The following is a 14,465-nucleotide window of genomic DNA, read 5'->3' as shown; positions in this document are numbered from 1 at the left end:
TGCTTGCTGACTGTGTTTGGTAAATATTAATATGTGGGTGTGCTTATAAAATACAAGGAGATAAATATGTACATTAGTGGTATATATTTTAAGCTATTGAAAAATGTATTTTTATCTAAATTATTTGGTTATGGCTTTCATTTGTTAGAAATACCTAGAATTTCACACTTATTCCCCACAGAAATGACATTTATGTCCAGAAGTATATTCATTTTAATAAAAATACGTTTTGGCACACATTTTGGTGAAAACAGACACTTTAGATGAGTGTGGTGGATATAAGTATTAACAGGTCATACTTTTGCCTCAAATAAACAAAGTTATAGGAGAAAGGTAAGGATATAATTAAGCAATAGGCTGTAAACGTCAATAAAAGGACCTAATGTAATCCAAAAAGAAGAAAGGAATTTTGAAAACAGTTGAGAGAAGTATTAATGTGTCATAAAGGCAAGACGTCTATGTAAAGTTTAATATTAAAAATTAATATTTATGCATTTATTACGACCTATTTCCTCCTATAAACATTACCTATAAATGTGTTAAAAATATATGTCTTCTCTATAGGAGAACATTTGCTTATTCTCAAATTAGAATAATAATGAAAATCCTGTGGGCAAAGTTTATAATACTTGTAAAATTTGACTTTGTTTTTTTTTTTTTTTTTAAAAAAAACTTTAACACTACCAAATTTTTAGTAAATCTTGTATTCTTAGAAAATTGTTATAGTCTTGATCTTTTGGTTGTGAGCTTGGCCTTTAATGGCTGAGCCATCTCTCCAGCCCAGGAAATAGTAAAATAGTAATGTATTAATGATTCATGAATAAAAAATTGACACTGTATGGATTTTAGTAAAAAACTATATATATATATATATATATATATATATATATATATATATATATGACATATCCATTGTGACATTCTTTATTTTGGTACATTAATTCATAGGTACATTGTTGAAAGATGTATTAAAAATGAATTCACTCTTTATGCTAAAAGATATAATGAAATTCTTGCCCTTACATTTGATTTAAGGGGACTGATTCTAATCCTTCAAATGGTATGTTAACCATTGCTCCTTGATACATATCCTATTAATTGTACCATACAGCCCTATGTTTAATCTTTTGCTATAAATGGTGTTCACTCTAGGTATTCCAATCTATGAAGATTTACTTTTATTTTTAATTGAACATTCTGATGGTGGTTTTCCTTCCTGCACCTCCCTGAGATGCTCCTCACTTTTTCACCAATCCAACTCCATGACTTCTCTCTCTCTCTAAGAAAAAAATAACACTTAAAAAAGAATTTTAAAAGTGATGAATTAGCACAAGAAACAAACACACTGAAAAAATCTGCAAACTTCATTTAAAAATCAGAAACCATATTATACAAGAACAGTAAGATAAAAAAATTCCAGACAAATCATTATGCTACAAAAAAAAAAAAATTTCCAAAAAACGCCATCGAGCTCATTTTGCATTTGCCATCTACTGTTGGATATGGGGCCTGCCCTTATTTGTGGTCTGAATACCCAGTGAGATGTCATTGGAGAACGTATTTTTTTCCTTTGCAAGCTGTTGTCAATTTGAGATAGCTTCTTAGATAGAGATGAGGGTCTGTGTTCACTTCTCCAAATGGCTTAGACCTGTGCAATCCCTAAATGTGTTTTCATAGTGTCTGTGAGTTTATATGTGAAATAGTCATGTTGCATTCAGAAGGCCCTGTTTCCTTGATGTTATGCATTCCAACTGACTTCTCTTCTGCAGAGTTCCTTGAACCCTAAAGGGAAACATTTGATAGAGCCACCACAATTATGACTTGCTGTTCCAAGTTCTAAGGTATCTTACCTACTCTCTGTACATTGTCCATTTGTGTATCTCTATATTATCTCTCATTTATTGCAGGAGGAAATTTCACTGATATTGGCTAAGTGGTACACTGATATATGGGTACTGTAGGAGGATGCTAAGGATTCATTTTATAAATGTGTTCCTCTATCAGAGTGGTAGTATTTGGTTTGTCCTATATCCATGGTCTATCTAGTATCAGCTATTTGGCCATCCTGAGCACTGTCAGGCATGGGTTCTATCTCATGAGTCTGGCTTAATATATTCAGACAGTGGTTGGTTACTCCATCAATGATTGTGCCAATATTACATCACTGTATATTGTAGGCAGGCCATTTTTGTAGATAGGAGGTTTTGGAGCTGGCTTGGTGTTTACCCTTCTCCTCTTGTAGTGTGCAGAGTACTGTCCATTACCATCAACTATAGTTAGTAGGGGTGCAGGCTTTAGGTAGTGGACCACTTCAAATTCTCCATATTCAATAAGATGTGTAAGTGTTGTCTTCAGCAATATCAGCTTACCATCAACTTGTTGAGAGGGACTGGCAGCCTTGACAATTGTCTGAGTTGCCTCGTGGTTTCTATTAGGCCCATTTGGCCAACAATTCAATTAGGTGTCATCCACTTTTTTTTTTTCCCGAGACAGGGTTTCTCTGTGTAGCTTTGTGCCTTTCCTGGATCTCGCTTTGTAGACCAGGCTGGCCTCAAACTCACAGAGATCTGCCTGCTCTGCCTCCTGAGTGCTGGGATTAAAGGTGTGCACCACCACCGCCCGGCTGTCATCCACTGTTTTGACTAGCGGTTTCACTTGGTAGTAAAAGATATCTACTTGGGGCTTTGTCTCTCTGTTATCTGATGACTACATTTAGATTTCCTTAGTATTATTTTTTTTGTGTGTGTGTGTACATACATATATATATATGCATATATGTGTGTGTGTGTGTGTGTGTGTGTGTGTGTGTGTGTGTGTGTTTGTGTTTGTGTGTGTTTACTGTAGTTGGCTACCATATGACCCTTCAAATGGCACATAGTGTTAGCTGTACCCCTCTGTATTTTCTTCATTATTCTCTTCCAATTTCATTATCCTATTACACTCTACCTTTGCCCCTCCATAATTATATATTATATTTCTTTGTTCATGGGTGTACTTTTAAAATCCATGGCACGAATATCCAGGCTTTCTGCAGAGCTGGTTACTTTATCTGCACATGAGTACATGTAAGAAAGATGAGTTTCTTAATTCTCATCTCCCGTACAAGTATGTATCAATTGTATCTTAAGCAATGGCATACAGCAATTCTGAACTATCAAGCATTGAACATTCTATAACAACTAAGTTGACAGCACTAGACATTTTTTATATAAAAATTTACCAGCTAGTGTTCATCTTTGTCTTTGTTGACTAAATGTTAAAAATATCATTTTTAGCTCTGCTAAATAAATTCAGAGCAGCACCTCCTTGCTAAATACCAGGATCAGTATCTGTGCTCTCAGGACTAAGAAGACTCCTTAATCCTTTTTCAAAGAAGTTATTCACAAGCAAAGGGAAAGACTTTTCCTTTTTTGAAAATTGTTTTGTGGTACTCTGATTCCTCCATATCTGTGTTTGACTCCTTGAAGGAAAACACTTGCCCTTTAGTGGCTGTGTAGTAGTAGCAGAATTCAGACATGACCACGCTGAACACCTTTGCAATGTGATTTCCTTTTCAGGTAGGAGTTAGGAAAATCTATGCAATAATGTAGGAACTTTTCACTGTGGTTTCCATCCATTCAACTATTTGAATTTCATAGTCATAGTAGTACTGGGGTTTTGATGGGAATCCCTTGAAGTGGGCATCTTTAATGTTTAAAATGTTAGATATCTATAAAACAGCCATTACAATGCCTTGCCATCTCCCAGGGCCCTTCATCAATCTTTCCACCCCTCGTTTTATGATAACAAAACAAATGTTCTTTAAACAAGGTTATTGATATCTTTAAACACTATGGAAGAATATTTATCAGAAAATCAAAAGGATAGTAATGTCATAGTCTGCACATGAAAAAAGGTTGAGGGCTTGGGAATATAGTGTGTCCCTATCACGTGAGCTCAATGGACAAAGTATGTTCCTATGTAATATGAGCTTAATGGACTTCCTCCATCTTTTTTCCTAGTTATCATAATCTCAGCATCAAGAGCAGTGCCTAATCTGTGAGAGGAACAGACAATATATGATAGTAAAGTCACAACAGCCATCCATGGTGGTGTTGTCTTCTAATCCAGACTTTTGGGAGCTGAGGCAGCAGAATTTTGTATCCCATACCAGCTACCTGAAAAGAACTAGCCTCAAAAAATTATAAGTTATAAAAGAAAATGATAAATTAGTGAGCAACATTCTCTTTTCATTTGTGTCCCTAACTGCATTCTACATTATGTTTTTACAATGCTTGGCTTTCTACTTACCTGAGACAGTAATGCATGTAGTGAGCAGAGTTCTCTCCTGTATCATAATCGTAGTAATCAGGGTGGCTTTGTAAATGATACTTTCTCAGGTAAGCATTTAACACATATTATCTAGGTCAGGAACGATTGTTGTCCCATTGTATGGATATTTAAGGTTAAAAGAACCTAGGGATATGGAAGATAGAAGGAAAAGGAGCAGTCATGCCTTGGTTTCCTTTGCTTCTTAAAATAGGAATTGTTCATCTGTGCTATGCTGCCTTTCTGATTATCTGTTTAACATTGTATCCCAAAGTCAGAGAAAAGAATTAGGCTTACTGAATTGAAAAGGCTAATGTTTTCCATCTAGCAATGTTTATATCAGAACAGTTAGCTGTTTTGAAAGTATCTATGATATTTTGCCAGTTACCTAGAAGATAATAGTCTCCACGTTAGGGCAGATTCTGCTGAATATCGGTTTCTCCATTTTCCACTACAGACAATAAATTGAAAAATGACATTAATCTCCATTTAAAGGTTATTGCTTGTAAATTCATTTCTCATGCGTGCCCATGTTTCATTATTCCTTTTTTTGAATTTTAGAAATTGTAGGCAGTTTAAGAGAGTGATGAGGATGATTTTGAGATGAAAGTCATGATTCACAGAAAAATATCACAAAGGGTCAGAAACTGGGCATATGAGCAAATTGACAATCCCCTTTTATTTTCCTATAGCATTGACTCTGACAAAAAGCTGAATGACTAATTAAGGTCTCTGTCCTTTTCATCTTAAGATCACACAACCTCAAACCTACCATTGCATGTACAATAACAGGTGTTTCACCCCCCTGTTCTTCTGCACTGCAATTTCTTTTATGGAGTTTCCATCAAGCCATCTCTGAACTCTGATATTTCATTCTCTTTGGAAATCAAAGCCACATGGGCAGGTGGCTGTTCTTGGCAAGTGAAAGAAGGACGCCTCCCTCAGTTGCTGCGGCCTTTCTCTGCAAGTCCTAATTGACAAGGGAACTCTTTATCGATGACTGAAGGAGCTCACTTTGTACTGGGACTCTAACATCTCTGTCACTTTCTGTGCACAGATGACAAGCTACACAGCTTCAGAGCTTCATTTTCTTCAGCTTCAGGGACTTTTGTGATTACCATTCATTCAAATTGGTCCAAGCCACTGAACTATTCCCATCTCCGTCATTTCTTCAGCCAGACCAATCTGCCCTTATCTCAGCTGAGGTGCTAGAAGCTTTGTGCATTACAAGCTGTTTCTCATGTTTATTGATGGACTGCTATTTGGGAAAGGATGAAGTACGTATTTTTTTTCCCTAATGTTTGATTCACTTCTATTGAATCTGAACACCACCCCTCTCAAGTTTTCTTTTCCATACAGAGCTTGATATCTGAGTGTGAAGCCTCTGGGAGAGGAAACTAAAGTAATTGAATCGGATTAGACAAGGCAGCAGAACAAAGTCACATTCCATGAGGTGTTTCTAGCATCCAATAGATGAACTGTAATTATTTAAGGATTAGTGCGATGAGGTCCATTCTGAATACTCTTTCCTGTGTATAAACAAAAGCAAGAAGCAGTAATATAGGTGATTTAAGCTTCTTTTTATCTTTAACAGATTTCTGTTAGAGCCCTGTGAACTTGAAAACCTGCTGCCATAGAGAACAAACTCATTCATTGTTTTTCAATGAGAAGTTAGGCCAAGGTGTGCTATCAAGTCTAGGGCAAGAGCTTAATTAAGGCTGCTTTTTAGCTGGGATAATTTACTGGAACAGCACTTAACCATATGCCGGAGTCTAGGAGAAGCTGCCACTAACATGTTAAATATACCTACTATTCCAGAAGAGTGCTTAATTTATTTTGAAATTTTGAGGATAGTATAGAGTTAGCACATGCAATATAAAGTGTTTTCTCTTTTTTATCTATCATACTACTATGGTCTAATTAATTGTATAATTACAACAATTAATGGAAAAATACTAATGTCTTGATATTAACTACACTCAACAAAGCATTAATATGAAGTTGAGGTAATACTAAGCTCCTCCCCTTGTATTAAGTCTTGGTAAGTCAACACAGTATGAGGAATAGGTTCCCAAATGCCTGACAAAACATCAGTAACAGGCCCTGATTGTACCGCTACAAGTAGACCAAGCTGTCACACTTATGTAGAGGACCTAGGTCAGTCTCATGCAGGCTCCTTAGCCACTGCCTTTGAGCTCCCATGATCTCAGGTTAGTTACTCTGTGGGTTCTTTTGTAATGACCTTCACCACCCTGGCATATACAATCCTTCCTCCCTCTCTTCAACAGGATTCTAGGAGCTCATCCCAGTGTTTGGCTGTGGATCTCTCCATCTGCTTCCTGGACAAAGGCTCTCTGATGACAATTAGGCTAGTTACCAGTTCAGACTACCTATCCACTTTTGCTAGGAGTCTTAGCTTGGGTGATACTTGTAGGTATGTGGGAATATCCCTTGCAGCAGATTTCTACCTGACCCCAAAAATGCCTTCCAATCAAGACATCTCTCATACTCTCTCCCTCTATCCTTCTCCCATCCCAATCTCTCATGTTCCTATCCCAACCCACACCCAGCTTACCCAGGTGATTTTTTCTATTTCCCCTTCCCAGGGAAATCCATGCATCCTTCTTTGGGCTCTCCTTGTTACCTAGCTTCTCTGGGGCTGTGGATTGTAGCCTGCTTAGCCTTGATTTTACAACTAGTATCCACTTATGAGTGAGTACATACTACATTTGTCATTCTGGGTCTGGGTTATTTCACTAAGAATGATTTTTTTGGTTCTATCCACTTGTCTGCAAATTTTCTGATGTCATTGTTTTTAATAGCTGAGTAATATTCTATTGTATAAATGTACCATATTTTCTTTATCTAATTTTCAGGTGAGGGACACCTAAGTTGTTTCCCCCTTTCTGAACAGAAACAGAGGAGAAGTGAATGGAGGGACAGAGGGGAGGTGGGGTAAGGAATGGGAGGAGATGAGGGAAGGGAAACCAGTCAGGATGTAAAATACATGAGTAAATTTAATTAATGAAAAAATTAACTATACTCCAATGATTAATTCTCTTTTTAAGTTTGAATTTTGGGGTATGTGGTGTATTCATTTTCATTGATCTCTAGGAAGTCTTTAATTTCTTTCTTTATTTCTTCCTTAACCCATTGGTGATTCAGTTGAGCATTATTCAGTTTCCATGAGATTGTAGGATTTCTGTAGTTTTTTCTGTTGTTGAAAACTAACTTTAAACCATGGTGGTCTGATAGAACACAGGAGGTTATTCCAATTGTTTTGTATCTGTTGAGATTTGCTTTATGGCCAAGTATGTGCTCGATTTTAGAGAAGGTTCCATGGGGTGCTGAGAAGAAGGTATATTCTTTTTTGTTTGGGTGGAATGTTCTGTAGATATCTATTAAGTCCATTTGAGCCATAACATCAGTTAAGACCATTATGTCTCTGTTAAGTTTCAATTTAGCCAATCTGTCCAGAGGTGAAAATGGGGTGTTGAAGTCTCCCACTATTACTGTGTGGGGTTTTATATGTGATTTAAGCTTTAGTAATGTTTCTTTTACATATGTGGGTGCCCTTGTGTTTGGGGCATAAATGTTCAGAATGGAGACTTCATCTTGGTGGATCTTTCCTGCGATGCATATGTAATGTCCTTCATCATCTCTTTTGATTGATTTTAGTTTGAAGTCTCTTTTGCTGGATATTAAGATGGCTACACCAGCTTGCTTCTTAAGACCATTTGATTGGAAAGTCTTTTCCCAGACTTTTATTCTTAGGATGTGTCTGTCTTTGAATTTGAGGTGTGTTTCTTGTATGCAGCAGAAAGATGGGTCCTGTTTTCATATCCATTCTGTCAGTCTGTGTCTTTTTATAGGTGAATTAAGTCCATTGATATTAAGGGATATTAATGACCAGTGATTGTTCATTCCTGTTGTTATTTTTATTTTTTGGTGGTAGTGTGTGTGTACTTCTCTTCTTTGGGGTTTACTGCTGTGGTGTTATCTATTGCCTGTGTTTTCATGGGTGTATCTGCCTTCCTTAGGTTGGAATTTTCCTTCTAGTGCTTTCTGTAGGCCTGGGTTTGTGGATAAGTATTGTTTAAATCTGGTTTTGTCTTGGAAGGTCTTGTTCACTCCATCTATGATGATTGAAAGTTTTGCTGGGTATATTAGTCTAGGCTGGCATCCATGGTCTCTTAGTGTCTGCATTATATCTGTTCAGGTCCTTCTGGCTTTCAAAGTCTCCATTGAGAAATCGGGTGTTATTCTGATGGGTTTGCCTTTATAAGTCACTTGGCCTTTTTCCTTTGGTGCCCTTAATATTCTTTCTTTATTCTGTACGTTTAGTTGTTTAATTATTATGTGGTGAGGGGACTTTTTTGGGGGGTCTAGTCTGATTGGTGTTCTATAAGCTTCTTGTATCTTCATAGTCATTTCATTCTTTAAGGTGGGAAAGTTTTCTTCTATGATCTTGTTAAATATATTTTCTGTGCCTTTGAGTTGGTATTCTTCTCCTTCCTCTATCCCTATTATTCGTAGGTTTGGTCTTTTCATAGTGTCCCAAATTTCTTGGACATTTTGGGTTATGACTTTGTTGGTTTTAGTGTTTTCTTTGGCTGATGAATCTATTTCTTCTACAGTATCTTCAACACCAGAGATCCTCTCTTCCATCTCTTGCATTCTGTTGGTTATACTTGCATCTCAAGTTCCTTTTTGTTTACTCATATTTTGTATTTCCAGCATTTCTTCTGCTAGTGTCTTCTTCATTTTTCCTATTTCTCTCTTCAGGTCTTGGACTGTTTCCCTTGCTTTTTCATTATTTTCTTTCAGGGACTTATTGTTTTCTTCTGCTTTTTTTGTCCTTTCCTCTAGGTTTTTATAATGTTCTTCCCATTTTTTGTCTGTTCCTCTACTTCATTTTTTATTTCTTCTATATAAGGCTCTAGCTTCTTCATGATGTTACTTATAAGGTTGTTTTCTTCTTCTTCTTCCATTCCGTGATGTTCAGGTCTAGCTGTTGGAGAAGGGCTAGGTTCTGGTGATGCTGTATTGCTCTTTATTTTGTTGTATGTACTTCTGCCTTGGCATCTGCCCATCTCCTTGTGGATTCTTTCTTGGTCTTATCAGTGTACTTGGTCCAGACAGAGCTGACAGATTTAAGGAGCCTCTCTCTGGTCCAGATGGAAGCTCTAGGCTGGATGGGAGCTCTGGTCCAGATGAGAGTGCTGGCCAGATAGGAGCTGGGGGGCTGGACTCTGAGTCTCAGGAAGTCCCTGGGGTCTCCTTATCTTGTCCAGATGGGAGCTCCTCTTGTCCAAATGAGAGTTCCAGGACAGAATGGAAGCTCTGGTCCAGATGGGAGTTCCAGGGCAGATGGGAGCTGGGGGATCTCTGGTCCAGATGGGAGTTCCAGGGCAGGCTGCAATGCTGGACACTGGTCTCTAAGTCTCCAGAAGTGGCTGGGTTCTCCAGCAGATGGGTGTGGGGGCAAGGCGTTGAGGTTGTAGTGTCCACCGGAGGGTTTCTCTGGTGCAGATGGGAGTTCCAGGGTGGATGGGAGCTGGGGACTGGTCTCTGAGTATCAGGAAGTGACTGGTGTCTTGGGCAAGTGGGTGTGGGGGCAGGGTGTGGAGACTGCAGGGTCTGCCTGTAGTCTTGGAAAAGGGGAGCCTTCCGACAGGGCCCGCCAATTGGCTGGAAACTGGGGCCAAGTTGGGCAGGTCTTCCCAGGATGGTGCCCAGTGGTGGGACCCAGGGGCAGTTGCCTCTCTGACTATAACCCCAGGCATTCACCTCTGATCCAGATGGGAGTTCCGGGGCAGATGGGAGCTGGGGGTAAGTTTGAATTTTTCACACAATTTATTTTGATCATGTTTTTCCTCTTCCTCAGTGATTCCAAGAGCCTCCCAACCTCCCAATTCATCCAACATCATGTTCTCAGTTTCTCATCTGTCTGTCTGTCTATCTCTCTGTCTCCTTCTCAAAAATAAAAAAAAAAGAGCCTAGGTAGTGCAGGAGGCAGAGGCAGGCAGATCTCTTTGAGTTATAGGCCAGCCTAGTCTACAGAGTAAGTTCAGGGACAGTCAGAATTACATAGTGAGAACATCTCTCAAAACCACCACCACCAACAAAACTGCCCAAACCAACAAACAACAAAACCAGAAAGATTTTTAAATAATGATAAAACAAAACAAAACAAAGAACCTACACATAAAAAATTATTGAATTTGTTTTGTCTTGAACAACTACACTTGGGAATGGCACCTATCATGGTGTGTTGATATACCCAATGACACTATCTTACATGAACCTGATTTGATAACACTACCTGGCCTAAGTGTGTCAAATAATAAATGATGCTCTATTTTTTTCTTGCTTTCTTAGAGAATTTCATGTATGAGTACAATGTATTTTCATCTTAGCACTCCTCTATACTTCAACTCCAGCCATACTCCTTACATCTCCTCACAAATTCATTTCCTCTTTTAAAATTAATTATTGTTATAGTTACATGCATCTCAAATCATTAAAAAATAAATTTTATATCCCCTTTACTAAATTATTTTTAATGAATCTGAATATCCAAACATAAAGGAAAATATTTTTGAGGTGTGCTTGCATTTACATTTTATTTTGCTAGTTTGAAAGAGTTCTTCCACAAAGATTACATGCAAGGGTTAAACAGTAACTCAGGAAAAAGCTGGGAGAGATCATTCATGTAACGGAGGTGACAGTAAGACAATGGACATCTAGTGGACTTAAGAAAGTCAATCAGTGTTTCCCCCTTTCAGTTCTTTACTTTAATTCATGGTGATTATCTCACTTTCTTGCCAGATAATGATTTTTGTTGTAAAAATAGAAAATTGTTCCAGCTCCATAAGCTGGGATGGTCATGATTCATTTCCAAAAAGAAGGGAAAGTGTGTTGCTTTTTCCACGATCCTAAGAAGCAGCTTTACCATGGAGGCATCTGCCTGACTCCTCCAGTCACAGATGTATCCACTTGCTAAACTCTATGGAAGCTTTTCTCTTTCCAATAGCTCCTGAAACTTGCTGTGCATTTAAAAATAGATTCATATTTTCCATCTAGTGTTTAAATGAAGCAGGCATTCGGAACAGCATTTTCAACAGAGGAAAAGAGCAAGGGGAAGTCAAGTAAAAGTGAGAGATGTTCATCTAGACAGCCTGGAAAGAATTCCCGGCCCATTCTGTAAGAATGTCTGCATTTCTCTCGGATTTATGGGTCCTGATAAACCCCCTTCATGGACTTCATGTCTTGGAATTATGGACATCAGCCTCATCAATACCAGTGATTTCCAAAGTTTAAATGAGATCAGACCCAATATTTGGGCCAGCTCATATTGATTTGAAATAGCTACTCTCTTACCAAGTATCTGTATATATCAATAGCACTGATGGTAGATCTGGAGAAGATATCTGGCTGGGAGTCAAGGGAAAGGGCACTTACACACACACACACACACACACACACACACACACACACACACACACACCAGAAATTATATAGTCTTTTTTGTTAAATGGGTATGACTGATTTCTTACTGTATATTTTTAATATGAAATTATACCCCAAGTATTTGACATATAGTATTTTATTTTAATCTTAACTATGTCATAAAGAAGGATTATCACAGGCATTAAAATTTGTGATTTATTGCTACAGATAATTTTGCCCTCAATGATATATAATATGTACTGTAATATTAAACTGGATTATTTAATAATGTATCACAGTTCACAATGTTCCAATAGAAAACTAGAAACACAAACCATATATTGTCTTTGTTCTATAGGTTTCATTTAATGTGACATGGTACTTTTTTCATGAATGTTTCACTAAATAGGAATATTTCAATAAGTTCAGTGCTTATGAGTTTTTAAACTTAGTTTACATTAAAAAAGGGATATGGGTGTTCTGCCTGTGTATATGCATGTATAGTGTCCACAAAGTACAGAAGACCTCATTGAGTCTCCTGGAACTGGAATTACTAGCATTTGTGACATACCAAGTTGAGTGTTGAACAGAGATCCTTTGCAAGAACAGGCAATGTTCTTAACCACCAAGCAATCTCTACAGCCCCTTGGTCCTCATTTCAACCTGATATAGAGATTTGGAAACTTAAGTTACAAAGGTCTCTTGTACTAAAAAAGGTGTATTACATGTATCATCTTTTGGACCACAGAATAAGAAATATTGTTTTCTCCTTTATATGATTCTTTTTTTAATGTATCTGTACTTTGATAATGCATATAAATAAATTTAATTGGATTTCTATTCTTCTTTACAAAAATATTGAAAGTCTTATCCTCAAAGTTTTCATAGTCTTACAACTATGTTGCTGCCCCTTCAATGTAGAGGCAAAAAATCTAACCATGAGAAATTAAGCGAAACATTTAAACATCTTTTTACTCAGAAAATTCCATAACTACCTCAGTGAAGAATCAATTGCTCATTTTTAAAAGTGAACAAGACTCAATATGTTAACATTACCTATTATTGACACAGCAGTAAATTCATCTCTATACTTTCTTCTTTCTGTTAATTTCCATATAAATTTGCTGATGATATCTACAACTATGTAAAAGTAAATTTATAGGAAGCATTAAGAAGCCTCAGACAATCCATAGAAGGCTGGAAACTAGCAGGATCCAAGAAGGAAGATGTATAGGGACTATCTTATAATGGAAGCAATGTGCCCAGGATGTTAGATAGCATGTAGGAAGCATGTTCTGCTCAGATTTATTCCTCTTTGCATCATTAGCCTTGGAGATTCATTCACGTTTCAGTTACTCTAAGGTTCCATGCATCACCTAAGAGCTAGAGAGTGAAAGAGACCCCAGATATTCAATAACAGCAGCTGATTTATATTCTTTTCTGTAAAACTACCAGCAGAAATAAAGCCTTGCATAAAGCCAATACACAGGGATAGAGAGATAATTCCCCCCAATATAAAATAGAGATAATAAAAAGAGACTGAGATTGAGTAATTTCCAAAGAGAAATCCTCACAGCTTAAGGAAAAAAAAATGTCTCTGTGCTCAGGACATAGACCGTTCTATTGAGCCACAGTGGACACTTATATTTTCCCCTTCCTGTTTATACCTGAACATGTCTATTTAAAATCTAATCAGAGATCTCTCAAACTTTTAAGTTAAGAGTCTCCATGTGAGTCACATACCATTTCATTCTTCCTTAATACCTAGCTATATGCCAACTGTGAATTCAGGAGTCTCATTTCTCCTTGACTAATGGAAAGAAGGTGAACCGCGATGTCACCAATTAACTGTGCTATGAAGAAACTCCTGATGGAATAAGATAACTTGTTGCAGCAGTGATTTAAAATGGACTGAGCTACATTCCCTGTACTCAGCATTCAAAATCCCATTATCATCAGGTCTCCAAGGAGACTTGTTTGATAAATACTGTTGAAATAACAATTTTGTCATTACTTGTAAAGTGACACGATTCACAAGTATGAGTAGTATGTTTTTAAGCATGGACACACTACTTGAACTTTAGCAAAGATGAAAGAATATGCTCATTAATCTTTACAAACAAGTTTTAGCTTTATTTCTTAGTACCGGTTGATATATATTTAAAAAGGAATAAGAAACTGGTTCTGTTAGCACTCTGCCTCAAATGCCAATAGCTATTTTTCTTGTCTGACCCAACAGTCCGTGCCTTGAATCTGTAAGAACACTGCAAGTACATGCAATTTCAGTATCCCAATCTCCATTTTTATGGTGCACTGTTGCCTCTGGAAGAAGTCTCATTTCTTTCAAACTCTCCTGATATCATACTTGTTAGGCAGGTAAAATAAGTGGTCCATTTCTTGAATCTATGAACTGTATGTTTCACATGTGTAGTTTTGTTTATAGTTTGTCCTGTTTCCATTTTATTTATTTGAATTTAAATATATGTTGATCATATTCTTCCCCTCCACCAAGTCCTTCTCCCTACCCTCAACTTTTAAGTTCTTTCTCAAACAGCAAACACAACCACAACAATACAATTATACTCTTCAAAATCAAGAAAAACAACACAAAACCATGTTCCCAAGTAAAAAACAAAGCAAAACACCAACCTGCAACTAAAATAAAAGCACATACCAAAAAACTGGAGTCCATTATATGTTGGTTA

This window comes from Onychomys torridus, chromosome 8 (assembly GCF_903995425.1).
Source record: "Onychomys torridus chromosome 8, mOncTor1.1, whole genome shotgun sequence".
Taxonomy (NCBI): Eukaryota; Metazoa; Chordata; class Mammalia; order Rodentia; family Cricetidae; genus Onychomys; species Onychomys torridus.
This window is presented reverse-complemented; position numbering follows the sequence as displayed.